The sequence below is a fragment of the Vombatus ursinus genome, unplaced genomic scaffold (genome assembly GCF_900497805.2).
Source record: "Vombatus ursinus unplaced genomic scaffold, bare-nosed wombat genome assembly UNPS02002963.1, whole genome shotgun sequence".
Classification (NCBI taxonomy): Eukaryota; Metazoa; Chordata; class Mammalia; order Diprotodontia; family Vombatidae; genus Vombatus; species Vombatus ursinus.
Window position 1 is genome coordinate 2,014 of NW_020942741.1, and position 13,125 is coordinate 15,138.

At 41.6% G+C, this 13,125-nt stretch overlaps 1 long non-coding RNA gene across 1 annotated transcript; it reads right to left on the minus strand.

The window, feature by feature from the left end:
• Positions 1-796: 796 nt before the first annotated feature.
• LOC114049095 lies at positions 797-12,701 on the minus strand. Its single transcript, XR_003569839.1, has 2 exons — positions 12,323-12,701; positions 797-917 (listed from the first exon to the last, which is right to left on the minus strand). It is a non-coding gene; the product is annotated as an uncharacterized LOC114049095 (long non-coding RNA).
• Between the last annotated feature and the right edge of the window lie 424 nt (positions 12,702-13,125).

The following is a 13,125-nucleotide window of genomic DNA, read 5'->3' on the forward strand; positions in this document are numbered from 1 at the left end:
GTGAACCCACTCTCTTTCACATGCTCTATCTCGAGCTTACCTGGATGTTCTCACTATGACATTCCCTTTCCTATCTCTGCACAGGTCTCTCCCATGCCTGAAATGCATTTCCTCAACTTCCCCTCTACAGCCCCTAGGCCCCCTCCTACAGGAGGCCTTCTGCCCAAGAAATTACTGGGTGTGTATAGATCTCGAATTTCCTGACAGCTTACACGTTGATTCCTTCAATGGAACATAAGCCACAGGTTTTGACCCAAGGGCAGGGAATGTTTCCCTTTTGTCTTCATGTCCCAACATCTAGCACAACCAAGGCGCTTAGTAAATGTTTGTTGGCTGAATGACCTGTTGATCGAGTTTAAGGTATTGTGTAGGATTCTGACATTTGGGCAAGGCACCTTGTTAGAGGAGAATGCTGAAGGTGATAAGCAGGAGTGGAAAGCTGGGCTGAGGCAGCTTTTCCTTAGAACAGACTAGGAGAAAATGGCACGTGTGGGAATAACTGACCATCAGTAACGAAAAAGCATCGTGTGGGGGAGGGAGAAGGCCTGAAAGCAGTTGTCTGAGGCGGCCTCAAAGTAAGAGAAGTGGACTCCTGGGGGGATGACGGTGACCAAGGTCGACATCACTGCACCTGCTCCCTTCTCAATGTGAGCGAGAGCCAACTATACTGAGGCCAGTGGCCTTCGGCACCTTCGAGGCTGTGCCCCCACCCCCGCCCCGACCCCCGAGCTTGAGCTCAGAGAGGGCAGCCACCCCTCCCCCAACTTGAAGCGCCCCACCCCCTTCAAGTCTCCTACCTTGTTTTCCTTATAGAGCATCTCTAGATGCAGAACCTTCCGCAGCTCATTCCTGTTGTTTATACTGTGTTCACCTCGAGGATGCTCTTGGTCCATGACAAGGCTCGTTTTTTTTAAGCCCTGGAAGAGGTTGGAAACATTTGGTTGATGGCTCTCTTCAGACCAACCTACCACGTCTAGGACCGCTGACTTACTCGAAGCCGCTGGGGCAGACCCAGAGGGCCCGGGCTGCCGGGAAGGGAAAGCTCCCAGAGTCCCGGGCTTCGCAGCAGCGGCAGAGACCTCGGTTTGAAGTCCACCATCGCCACTTACCAGTCATGTGACCGTGCAGGGTTCATGGTCAGAGAAAGTCTGGCCCTCTGCCTGCCCCGGGGCAGCGTTTCTCCCTGGCAGCCTCCACACCAACTCCCAATCCCCCCTTATCCAAGGGTCTCTCCCTCCACTCCCTCGGTGCAGATGCCAGATGCCCCCCGGCCCCAGTAAAATGGCCTTCCAGGAGGGTCAGGACTCTCTCATTTGCTCTTTGTATCCTCAGGATCGTGCCTGGAACCTCATCAGAACTGAGATGCTTAATGTTTTGGATAACCTTACCCTCCCCCCACCTCCACTTTCTGAGTTTGCCTTTCCTCACCCAAGTCCCTCATCAGTCCCTTCTGCTTAGAGGACAGTCCCCCCAGAGGATCTGAGTTTTGCTTTAAAGTGACCTTTTGTAGGGTAGGACTGTATACAGTGTGGAAGGGACACCGAAAGCATTGGAGGTGGGTTCAAATCCTGGCTCTGGCATGACTATCTCTGTGACCTTGGGCAAGCGTCCTCCTCTCTCTGGGCCTTAAATGTGAGGGAGTTTGGACCAGCAGCTCATGGAGGCTAAGATTCTTTGAATGTCTTGTATTCAATCACTGTTTAGTTAATGCCATAGTTCTCTGCACCTCAGTTTTCTCGTGTCTTCTAGGATACTCAAATAGCGTGCTCAAATAAGTTGTGAAAATAAGTCAGTGAGACAACAGGTATCCTGGCCAACACTGTAGGGCTTTGAGGACAGAGGAGAGAGGAGAGAGCTCTGGGAAGTGGCAAATGCACTGCCAGCACCCTGGGTGACCTGACGGAAGCCCGGGTGGCAGCAGGCATTGGGTCTGGAGGAATGTAATCCTGTGGGTGTTGTACCGGCTACTGGATGAGTGTAGATTAGAAATTAGGCCTTGGAGGACCCCTAGAGCTCCATCTGCAGGCTGATCAATGCCCCCAATGCTACCAACTCTCACCAAAAGCTACCAAGTTGGTTACCATATAAAGCAAGTGGCAGAAAATGTCCCCTGCCCACAAAGGGCTTGCACTTAGAAGGCAGGGACTTTCCTAGACTGTGCTGGACCATGATTCTTAGTAGTTTAGACCACTAAATGGTTATTAGTCTGACATCACTTTCCAGGCTCAGACTCAGAGCCCAGCCCATTCACCAATGTACACAGCACCATACCCTTAAAGGTTACCTTAAAACAAAATATGGATGTGGAGGGGAGGGGCTGACCCTACATAGGTTTAGAAGCCAGATGTGTTCTCTGAGGAAGTGAAAATGTTACCCTCAATACATCACCAAATACCTACAGCAGAAATCCTAGGTGTGAGTCTATTTTATAAAGAAGGGGAAAGACTACAGACAAAAGATGATTACTCTAAAAAGGTGTGTGATCAGATACTAACACTCATCAAGCTGTATGCTTACTTTCTCATTGGTCTAAAATCATTATGAGAGGGAATTGTGGGAAGATGGTGGAAGAAGGCAGGAAATTACCTGGCTCTCCCAAAGTCCCCTCAAAATAGCTTAAAACAATGCCCAAAGTTGACTTTAGAGCAGTAGAAATAATACAAAGTCAAGTTAAAGCAGTCATGCAGCCTAAAACAACGGGAGGATGTTAGGAAGGATCTGACCCGGGGGCTGGGGGCAGGAATGCAAGGCCTGGGGGCAGCCTCAGTAAACACGAAGGCCCAGAGTAGAATTTATTACGCTCCAGCTGATGTTTAAAGAAAAAGCAGGGGTAACAATCACGATCTCATACAAAGTTAAAGCTGAAATAGATTTAATTAAAAGAGATAAGCGGGGAAACTACATGATGTGAAAAGGTACCATAGATAATGCAGCAATATTGATACTGAACATATATGCACTGAATGCTACAGCATCCAGACTTATAAAGGAAAAAGTAAATGAATTACAGGTGGAAAGAGATAACTGTAATAGTGGGAAACTGAAAATAAGAAAGAAGTCAAGAAGATGAATAAAATCTTAGACAAGCTAGATATGATAGATGTCTGGAGAGAAATGAATGGGAATAGAAAAGAATATACCTTTTCTCAGTGGTATGTGGCACCTTTACAAAAACTGACCATATATTAGGGCATAAAAACTTTACAGTCAAATGCAAAAAGGTAGAAAAATTAAATGCATCTTTTTCCAGATCATAATGCAATAAAAATGCATTTAATAAAGGACCATGGAAACACAGATTAAAAATTAACTGGAGACTAAATAACCTAATCTTAAAGAATGAGTAAGTGAAAGAGCAATCATAGAAACATTAAATAGTTTTATTACAGAGAATGATAATAATGAGACAGCATACCAAAATTTATGGGATGCAGCAAAAGCAGTAATCAAAGGAAAATTTATATCTCTAAATGCTTACATCAATAAAACAGAGAAAGAGCAGATCAATGAATTGGGTATGCAATTTTTAAAAAGCTAGCAAAAAAATTGAAAATCTCCAATTAAATGCCAAATGGGAAATTCTGAAAATTAAAGGTGACATTAATAAAATTAAATGTAAGAAGTTCATTGAATTAATAAATAAAACTAGAAGCTGGTTTTATGAAAATAAAAACAATAAAATAGAGAAACCATTGGTTAGTATAGTTTGAAAAAAAAGAAGAAAACCAAATCACTAGTGTCAAAAATGAAAAGAGTGAATACACCACTAATGAAGATGAAATTAAAGCAATTATTAGGAGTTTTGTTGTTGTTCTGTCATGTCTGACTTTTAATGCCCCTCTGGACCATACTGTCCGTGGAGTTTTCTTGGCAAAGATACTGGCATGGTTTGCCATTTCCTTCTCCAGTAGATTAAGGCAAATAGAGTTTAAGTGACTTGCCCAGTATCATACAGCTGGTAAGTGTCTGAGGCCAAATTTGAACTCAGGTCTTCCTGACTCCAGGCCCAGCACTCTATCCAGTAAGCCTCCTAACTGCCCCTAATAGGAGTTATTTTGCCCAAATATTTACCAAGAAGTTTAACAATTTAAGTGAAATGGAAGAATACTTACAAAAATATAAACTGCCCAGACTAACAGAATAGGAACTAGAATATCTAAATAACCTATTTCAGAAAAAGAAATTGAACAGGCCATAAATGATCTTCCTAAAAAAAAAGGATCAGGACCAGATGTATAGAGAAGAGAATTCTACCTATTTGTACAAAAATATTTATAACAACTTTTTTTGTGGTGGCTAAGAATTGGTAATCGAGCAGATATCCATCAATTGGGAAATGACTGAACAAGTTGTGGTATATGATTATAGTGTAATACTATTATGCTATAAGAAACAATGAACAGAATGATTTCAGAAAAACCTGAAAAGACTTACATGAACTGATGCAAAGCGAAGTGAACAGAACTAGGAAAACATCATACATAGTAATAGCAATATTGTAAGATAATAAACTGTGAATGATTCAGCTATTCTCAGCAATACAATGGTCCAAGACAGTTCCAAAGGACTCATGATAAGAAATGCTATCCACTTCCAGAGAAAGAATGGATGGCATCTGAATACAGACAGAAATGTATTGTTTTTCTCCTTTCTTTCTTTCTTTCTTTCTTTCTTCCTTTCTTTCTTTCTTTCTTTCTTTCTTTCTTTCTTTCTTTCTTTCTTCCTTTCTTTCTTCCTTCCACAAAATGACTAATATGGAAATGTTTTATGTGATTGCACATTTTATCAGATTGCTTACTGTCTCAGGGAGGGGGAGGGAAAAATAGAATTTGGAACTCAAAACTTAAAAAAAAAAGAACAAATGTTAAAAAATTCTTTTTACATGTAATTTGGGGAAAATAAAATTTTATTTAAAAAATAAGTGAATTCTACCAAACATTTGAAGGTCAACTAATTCCAATATTAAATAAATTATTTGGGATAATAGGCAAAGGTGCAATTTGACCAAACTCCTCTTATGAAACAAATGTGATGCTGATACCTAAACCAAGAAGAGCAAAATCAGACAAAGAAAATTATAGACCAATTTCACTAATGAATATTGATGCAAAAATCTTAAAATACTAGCTAGGAGAATATTGCAATATATTATGATTATACATTATGACCAAGTGGGATTTATAGGAATGCAGGGCTAGTTCAATATAAGGAATGACAAAAGCAACAAAAATTTTATGATTATATTAATAGATGCAGAAAAAACTTTTGACAAAATGTGACATTCCTTCCTATTAAAAGTACTTGAAAGTATAGGTATAAATGGATTTTTCCTCAAAATGATAAGAAACATCTACCTAAAATCATCAGCAAGCCTTATCTGTAACAGGGATAGAAGCCTTCCCAATAAGATCAGGAGTAAAACAAGGATGCCCATTATCACCAATATTATTCAATATTTTACTAGAAATGCTAGCAATAGCAGTAAGAAAAGAAAAAGAAAAAAATGGAAGGAGTTAGAATGGGCAATGAGGAAGTAAATGGATCACATTTTGCAGATGATACAATAATATACTTGGAAAATCCTAGAGATTCAACTAAAAAAATTAGTTGAAATAATTAATAATTTTAGCAAAGTAACAGGATATAAAACAAACCTACATAAATCATCACCATTTCTATACATCACCAACAAAGCCCTGCAAGAAGATATAGTAAGAGATATGTCATTTAAAATAATCATGGGCAACATAAAATACCTGGGAGTATACCTGCCAAGACATACCTACCAACTAGATAAAACACTTTTCGTACAAATAATATCAAATTTATATAATTGGAGAAATATTCATTGTTAATGGGTAGGCCAAACCAATGTAATAAAAATGACAATTCTGCCTAAATTAATACACGTAGCAGATTCAGTGCCATCCCAATTAAACTGCCAAAACATTTATTGAGCTAGAAAAAAAATAATAATAAATTCATTTAGAAGAACAAAAGGTCAAGAATATCGAAGGAATCAATGGAAAGGAAGGAGGTCTATCAGTGCCAGATCTTAAACTGCATTATAAGATGGTGATTATCAGAACTATCTGGTCCTGCCTAAGAAACAGAAAGAAGGATCAGAAATTTCTGGGAAAACTAGAAAGCAATCTGGCAGAAACTAGGAATAGACCAGTATTTTATACCACTTACCAAGGTAAGGTCAAAATAGAGACATGAGCTAGACATAAAGGGGGATATCATAAGTAAATTAGAAGAGCATAGAACACATTCTCTATCAGACTTAGGGATAAGAGAAGAATTTATGAATAAATGAGACAGAGAGCATTGTGGAATATAAAATGGATGATTTTGATTACATTTAATTAAAACAAATAAAACCATTGTAGCCAAAATTAGAAGGAAAGCAGAAAATTGAGGGGGGAGGTTTATAAACAGTTTCTTAGATAAAGGCCCCATATTTCAAATATATAGAGAACCGAATCAAAATTATAAGAATATAAGGTATTCCCCAATAGATAAATGTTCAAAGGATATGAATAGAGAAGAAACAAAGCTAGCACTCTTTGCAGATGATATGATGATATACTTAGAGAATCCTAGAGGATTAAGTAAAAAACCACTTGAAATAATAAACAACTTTAGCAAAGTTGCAAGATATAAAATAAGCCCACACAAATCATCAGCATTTCTATATATTACTGACAAAGCCCAACAGCAAGAGATAGAAAGAGAAGTTCTATTTAAAGATACTGTAGACATTATAAAATATTTAGGAGTTTACCTACTGAAACAAACCCAGGAACTATATGAACACAATTACAAAACACTTTTCACACAAATAAAGTTAGATTTAAATAATTGGAAAAACATCAGTTGCTCATGGGTAGGTCAAGCTAATACAATAAAAATGACAATTCTACCTAAAATAATTTACTTATTCAGTGCCATACCAATCAAGCTACTGAAAATTATTTTATAGAGCTAGAAAAAATAATAACAAAATTCATCTGGAAGAACAAAAGGTCCAGAATATCAAGGGAATTAATGAAAAGAAATGCAAAAGAAGATGGCCTAGCTGTACCAAATCTTGAATTGTATTATAAAGCAGCAATCATCAGAACTACTTGGTACTGGCTAAGAAACAGAGTGGTGGATTGGTGGAATAGGTTAGGCACACAAGACACAATAGTCAATGACTATAATAATCTGCTGTTTGATAAACCCAAAGACTCCAGCTTCTGGGATAAGAACTCACTATTTGACAAAAACTGCTGGGAAAACTGGAAAATAGCATGGCAGAAACTAGGCATAGCATAGATCAATATCTTACACCATATACCAAAATAAAATCAAAATGGATACAGGATTTAGGTATAAAGGCTGATACTATAAGCAAACTGGGAGAGCAAGGAGTAGTTTACCTGTCAGATTTATGGAGAACAGAAGAATTTAGGACCAAACAAGAGATAGAGAACATTATGAAATGCAAAATGGATATTTTGATTACATTAAATGGAAAAGTTTTTGCACAAACAAAGCCAATGCAACCAAGATTAGGAAGAAGGCAGAAAACTGGAAAAGAAAACCAGTGTCTCTGATAAAGGCCTCACTTCTAAACTATATAGAGAACTGAGTCAAATTTATAAGAATACAAGTCATTCCCCAATTAATAAACGGTCAAAGGATATGAACAGGCAGCTTTTAGATGAAGAAATTAAAGCTATCTATAGTCATATGAAAAAATGCCCTAAATAACTATTAATTAGAGAAATGCTCATCAAAACAACTCTGAGGTACCACATCACACCTAACAGATTGGCTAACATAACAAAACAGGAAAATAATAAATGCTGGAGAAGATGTGGGAAAATTGGAACACTAATGCATTGTTGGTGGAGTTGTTAACTGATCCAACCATTCTGGAGAGCAATTTGGAACTATGCCCAAAGGGCTACAAAAATGTACATACCCTTTGACCCAGCAATACTTCTTCTAGGTCTATATCCCAAAGAGATCATAAAAACAGGAAAAGGACCCACACGTACAAAATTATTTATAGCAGCTTTTTTTGTGGTGACAAAGAATTGAAAATCGAGAGAATGCCTATCAATTGGAGAATGGCTGAACAAGTTATGGGATATCAATGTAATGGAATACTACTGTGCTATCGGAAATGATGAGCAGGCAGACTTCAAAAAAACCTGGAAAGACTTACATGAACTGATGCAGAGTGAAATGAGCAGAACCAGGAGAACATTGTACACAGTAACAGCCATACTGTGCAGTGAGTGACTTTGCTAGACTTAGCTCTTCTCAGCAATGCAAGAATCTAAGACAACTCCAAAAGACCCACGATGGAAAACACTATTCACACCCAGAAAAAGAACTATGGAGTCTGAATGCAGATCGAAGCACATTATTTGATCTCTTTTTTTCTTTTGTTTCTTCTTTCTCGTGGTTTCTCCCATTGGTTCTAATTCTTCTTTACAACAAGACATGTGAAAATAGGTTCAGTATCAATGTATAATTAGAGCCATCTTGAGGTGGAAGGAGGGGAGAGATGGAGAGAAAATTTGGAACTCAAAATCTTATGAAAGTGAATGCTGAAAACTAAAAATAAATTAATTAATTAAAAAAAGAAACTCTAAAAAAAATCTGTGTCCAACCCAAATCCAGACCTCTGTCTACTGCACCAAAATACCTACAAGCAACAGGAATGAAATGAAAACTTTAAGATTAGTGTCTTTTAAAAAAAGGATATGAATAGGAAGTTTTTGGAAGAAGAAATCAAAACCATAGTCATATGGAAAAAATGCTCTAAATAATTATTGAGTAGAGAAATGCAAATTAAAACAACTCTGAGGTACCACTTCACACCTATCAGATTAGCTAATATGACAGAAAAGGAAAATGACAAATGTTGCAGGGGATGTGGGAAAATTGGGAGACTAATACAATGTTGGTGGAGTTGTGAACTGTTCCTACCATTCTGTACAGCAGACCTGCACAATTTGGCAGTAGGTAGGAGCCAAAATGAAAACCGGTTAAACTTCTTCAGGTCGCAGATAGGTTTTTAGTGGCTTACTTTGTAAGTAAAGGTATAATTAATGATTAAACTATTTTGCAAATAAACCATATAAAAAAGAGAAATTTCAATTGATATCAATTAATTACACTTATTCCCTAAGATTTTATTTATCATGAAATCAGACTAAAGACAGACTGACAATGATTGTTTACCTCAGGTCAAGTGACAGAGAGCATAGTGACAACCCACCCACCAAGTTACATGATGGGCACGATAGTGACTAGTGGAAGGTGGGTTAAGCAAGGCACAGACAAAGCACTCGTTACATCTTTACTTTCTTTAAATCCTCTACATTTTTCGTGGGCTACCTGAAATCCTTTGGCGGACTCCCAGCAGCTCACAGGCTGTATATTGTGCGGGCCTATTGTAGAGCAATCTTGAATTATGCCCAGAGTCATAAAACTGTGTATACCCTTTGACCCAGTAATACCACCACTAGGTCTGTTTCCCAAGGTGATCAGGGAAAAAGGAAAAGAACCAGTATGTTCTAAACTATTTATAGCAAGTCTCTTTCTGGTGGCAAAGAACTGGGCATTGAGGGGATGTCTGTCAATTGGGGAATGACTGAACCAAGTGGTATGTGATTATGATGGAATACTACTGTGCTATAAGAAATGATGAGCAGGTTGATTTTAGAAAAACATGGAAAGACTTGCACGAAATAATGAAGAGTGAAATGAGCAGAACCAAGAGAACATTGTACATTGTAACAGCGATATTGTTTGAAGAGTAACTGTGAATGATTGAGCTATTCTGAGTAATATCAACATTCAAATCAACCATGAATATGCTCTCCACCTCCAGAGAAAGAACTATATATGGAAATATGTACTATATGGTTCCGTGTCTATATCAAATGTTGGCCTTCTTTAATGTGGCATTAGGAGGGAAGGCAGGAGAGAACACAGAACTCAAAATGTAACCAAAAACATTTTTTAAATCGTTATGAGAATAGTCTATATATGGCATCCTTACTGGAAACATGAGAAGGGAAAAGACAGATACTGGCCATTCATTCTCTACACTAGACCACATAGGCTTCGGCCCACAGTCAACTGACAGGTATAGGGAATATAAGTTACTGTCTTTGTGGATTGAAAAAAAAAGCCTTTTTGACTCAATGGAGCAAAGACAAGACTTGGAGACTCTCCTTTTGGGTTAAGATCATATAAGATTTCATGGCAGACCCAACCAGAGATAACTGTTCAAGGATGCTCTGAGTATTAATAGAAAGAGAGGCGTAAAGAAGGAAGATTCACGCTCATCAAAAGGGTTTACCAGCACCATGGAAGATGTTCTGTGGAAAGTTCCAATAAAATAGAGGTCCTGTGACAAGCAGAGAGGGTTTGAGGCTGGGAGGAGACCCTGTACTTCCAGCCCCCATTTGATAGGGAGACCTAGTCTAAAAAGAAGAAGAAGAAGAAAGAAAAGAGAGCATTCCACGGCCCAGGCAGTCACTACATAGAATCGCAGCCCATCCCCTTGTTGAATGGTTCCCATCCCCTTGTTGAATGGTTCTCATCGTTGGCTTGAGGGTGCCATATCTTTCCATCTTGTAAGTGCAAGGTTTGACACCTTAATAAAGGTGACATTAAATCCTATAGAGCTGAAGTGTGCTTCCTAGCATCTTCTCCCTTGTGGTCCTGGTTCTTTCCTCCAAAAACCAGAAAAGAACAGAACAAATCTCGGCTGAGCTGAACACTCGGAGACCTTCAAACAATCAAAGACCATTGATGATCACGTCTTCCTCAAGACTAAGGAGCCCGAGCTTGCAACCCAAACTATAACATCGTTTCAAGTCCCCTCACCAGCCTGGTCACCCTCCCTGGACAACCTTCACTTATCATAGGATTTCAAGGCCATTGGATCCACCTCCCTCATTTTACAGATGAGGAAACTGAGGCTCCCTGCAGTGACATGCCCAAGATCACACAGCTAGTACCTAGTAGAGCCAGCAATCAAACTCATACCCTAAGACTCCAGAGCCAGCACCTTTTCTACTCCATCACTGCTTCGAGGCCTCTGCATCGACTGCTTATGCAGCAGAAACAAGGCCTGAGCCTAGGTCTTCTGCCAGCAGGCCTCCCTCCCCCAGTGGAAGCCCTTGAGAACAGAGCCTGAAAATCCACACTATGCTTGGCACACAGTAGGCACGCAATAAATGCTTACTGAATGGAGTGGTATTGAAAGTGAGGCTCCCTCCAAGGCAGGCACCAGCAGGCCACCATCTCGCTCCTCTGCCCTTCAATTCATGTTGCTATGTCGCTGCTTTGGCCATCACCAGAGGCCTGGCAGCACAGAGCTGGTGAAGGACCCACCAGGGGAGGAAGGCACTACCTGGGGCTGTGGCAACAAACAAGCTTATACCCGGGGATGCTTGGCCAAGGAGCTGTGAGGGCACTCTGCAGAGCTCCTTCTCACTTTGTCCAGCTTTGTGGGGGGAGAGGGGCAGGGGTAAGGGTGGAGAGGGTGAGGAGGAGGCTGGAGAGAGGGCTAGAAAAGCCCAGTTACCAGACTCTACTAACCTTGGGCACACTGAGACTTGATTGACTGGGGCTCTTTATCTCTCCGTTTAGAACCAGCAGACAAACTTGGCCTCAGTGTAAGCCTGCATCCTGCTCCCTTGGAGATGGCAGAGGGGCAGCCTCCTATCTCCTGCCTCCCTGGAGATGGCAGAGGGGCAGCCTCCTATCTCCTGGCCCCTTGGAGATGGATAGAGGGGCAGCCTCCTATCTCCTGCCTCCTTGGAGATGGCAGAGGGGTAGCCTCCTATCTCCTGCCTCTTTGGAGATGGCAGAGGGGCAGCCCCCTATCTGAGGGCAAGTCAGAAATTTCCTTCCTCGGGAGTGTTAATCTAAACAAGAGGCAGCCATGTGGCTGCTCCTGATTGCTGGAGGTCCAGGAGAGAGACTGTAAATAGCTCTGAGCCAGGAAGGCACTATCCAGGACTCAATGTATGAAGGAAATTACTGTTTAAAGAAGTGACTCACGGGAGATGTAGTCCAGCCTCTTCCCCAGCGATTGTGGTGGGGCGCTTTGTTGGGAAGTTACAGGAAGCCTTCCAAAGTGGCCAGATCCCTGCTTCCCTGGCCAGGACTGCCTCGCTGACTGTTGCTCGCTGAGCTCCTGGCCCCCAATATCCGTGCCCCCAACCCACGCCCACCTGTAGCTCCCCAGGAGCTGGGGGGGGGGGTGGGCTGGGGGACAGACCCCAGGCGCAGAAATTACCTTTCTGTTGAGAAATTCCCGGACCAGAGACGCCGCCACCTCCTCCACAAAGAGGTGCTCCATGCCTAGCCCTGCAGTCTCCTTGGGCGAGCTCTCCCTGACCTTGGTGCTAGTCATTCAGAACGGCTTCACACTGTGCCTGCGCCCAAAGGCCATTAGAACCTAGGCTCTAGGAGGGATTCAAACCGTCTTAGCAGCAGCAGCAGCAGCGGCGGCCCAGCAAGCAGCAGCAGCAGCAGCAGCACCCCTGGGAGAGCAGCCTATTGTCGGTTGGCTTGGCCTGGGGGAGTTGCCGTGGAGACTGTGGCATCAGAGGCTGAGCCTGGAACTCCTCCTTCCCCTTCTTCTCCCGCCCCCTACCTGGCCCTGGCCCTCAGGGAAGGGGAGGACGGAGGGGAGAGGAGAGAGAAAGGGGGGGGGCGGAGGAGGAGGAAGGGGAGGAGACAGAAGCAGAGGAGGGCCAGCGGCCTGGTCCTGCCAGACTAGACAGTCTCTGGGCCTTTAGCTAGCCAGCCCAATCATTCACTGGAGGCTCTCCGAGCTGGGACGCCCAGCAAAGAGCGAGGTCCCCTTGACTGGGTTGGGGAGGGAGAGGGGAGAGAACCAGCCTGGCCCTGCTTTTCATTTTGGCGTTTTAAAGATACAATGTTTCAGAGTGATCAGCGCTCCTTCCTTCTTCATGGAAGTTACTTTGTCTGTACTTTGTATTTGTGTAAGACAGTACACGCTGTGAACACCACGCCGCCATGCACTCCCCCTAAAAGCTCCCTTAAGATGGAGCCCATTTGTATCTTGTCCAGCTC